The 1922-nt window shown below is 42.0% G+C and overlaps 1 protein-coding gene across 5 annotated transcripts in view; it reads right to left on the bottom strand.

Moving 5' to 3' along the window:
• LOC109932969 (gremlin-1-like) overlaps positions 1-1922 on the bottom strand; it is a 106278-nt gene continuing 104356 nt past the window's right edge. For all 5 annotated transcript variants that reach the window (XM_048618409.1, XM_048618410.1, XM_048618411.1 and 2 more), the window contains one exon: positions 1-1922. This exon is cut by the window's right edge and continues 4508 nt beyond it. The gene's annotated coding sequence lies outside the window, so the exon portion shown is untranslated.

Below are 1922 nucleotides of genomic sequence, written 5' to 3'. Positions count from 1 at the left end.
ATCTCGGTACATGTGACAACAATAAATCAAATCAAAACATATTTCAAACATGCACATGGCAAGACTTCACCTGCTGCCTGGTACTTAAGGTGCTTCTCTCTTCCCTTAATTCTGCTCACACTGTTCTATTTATGCCCATTGAGGAACAGCACTGTGACATCCTCACAACATTGCTCCAGGGTCCTAAAGTGCTTATGCAACACTTACTTCCACTGTGATCTCTATAATGAGGAGAGAGACAACAACAGGCATATACTGGGTATAACATCACATTCACATTCCCCTCCAGGTCACATGATGGCATGTTTTATTGTTGCTCAGATATCGCTGTTGCCCAACTGCAGAAAATTTGGGATCAGTGTATATCATACAGAAGATAATACAGGCAGTATTAATTATATACAATATTAGATATGTGGTCTTTGTTATATACATGGTCACATAAATACCATTTATCATACAAGAGGATAATGTATCTCATGCATATTATACAGACAATCACATGTAGAGTCTATATCAATGGGAAACAGTGGTACAATGGTAATGACATTGGTTTAGTAATCCAGAATCCTAGGCTGATGTTCTCAGGATGTGGCTTAAAATCTCACGTGGCAGATGGCAAAATGTGAATGCAAGTGAAACTGGAGATATAGAGTCATAGAGCTGTACAGCATGGAAACAGACCCTTCGGTCCAATACGTCTATGCCGACCAGATACCCTAAATTAATCTAGTCCCATTTGCCAGCATTTGGCCCATATCCCTCTAAACCCTTCCTATTCAAGTACCCATCCAGATGTCTTTTAAATGTTATAATTGTACCAGCTTCCACCACTTCCTCTGGCAGCTCATTCCATACATGCTCCACCCTCTGTGTGAAAAAGTTGCCCCTTATGTCCCTTTTAAATCTTTCCCCTCTCACTTTACACTTATGCCGTCTAGTTTTGGACTCCTCCATCCCGGGGAAAAGACCTTGTCTATTTACGCCATCCATGCCCCTCATGATTTTATAAACCTCTATAAGATCACCCCTCAGCCTCCTACGCTCCATGGAAAATAGCCCCAGCCTATTCGGCCTCTCCCTGTAGATCAAACCCTCCAACCCTGGAAAGGTCCTTGTAAGTCTTTTCTGAACCCTTTCAAGTTTCACAACATCCTTCCGAAAGCAGGGAGACCAGAATTGAACACAGTATTTCAGATGTGACCTAACCAATGTCCTATACAGGTGCAACATGACCTCCCAACTCTTATACTCAATGCACTGACCAATAAACGCAACTGTATCAAACACGTTCTTCATTACCCTGTCTATCCGCAACTCCACGTTCGAGGAAAGTTTAATGAAACAAAACTAGCCTGTTAGTATCACGTAACTACTGCCAACTTTTGTAAAAGTCCATCGGTTTGCCTATTGTCCTTCAGGAAAGGAAGTCTGCCATCCTTACCCAGTCTGGCCTACATGTGACTCCAAACCCACAACAACGTTGTTGGCTCTTAACTGCCCACTGGGCATTAAAAGCTGGCCTGGCCAGCATCCTGTGAATGAATACTAAAAAACATCATATAAAGAACTGAAAATGATGCATGACATAAAACGAGAGACTGCTCTCATTCTAGTAATCTAATCATCTCATCCCCAGGGCATTTAACTAGAAGCAACCATCATTGCTGCTTCCCTCCATTATTAGGTCAGAAGTGGGGATGTTCACCGATGACTGTATAAAGTTCAGCGTCATTCATGACTCCTCTGATGCTAAAGTCATCCATGTTCATATGCAGCAAGATTTGGACAATATCCAAGCTTCAGCTGATATGTTGTTAGTGTTAGAGTTAGAGTTGGGGTTAGGACTAGAGTTGGGGTTAGGGTTAAGGTTAGGGTTAGGGTTAGGATTAAGGTTAGGGTTAGGGAAAGGGTTACAGTTA

This window comes from Rhincodon typus, chromosome 39, assembly GCF_021869965.1.
Source record: "Rhincodon typus isolate 14 chromosome 39, sRhiTyp1.1, whole genome shotgun sequence".
Taxonomy (NCBI): Eukaryota; Metazoa; Chordata; class Chondrichthyes; order Orectolobiformes; family Rhincodontidae; genus Rhincodon; species Rhincodon typus.
This window is presented reverse-complemented; position numbering and strand designations above follow the sequence as displayed.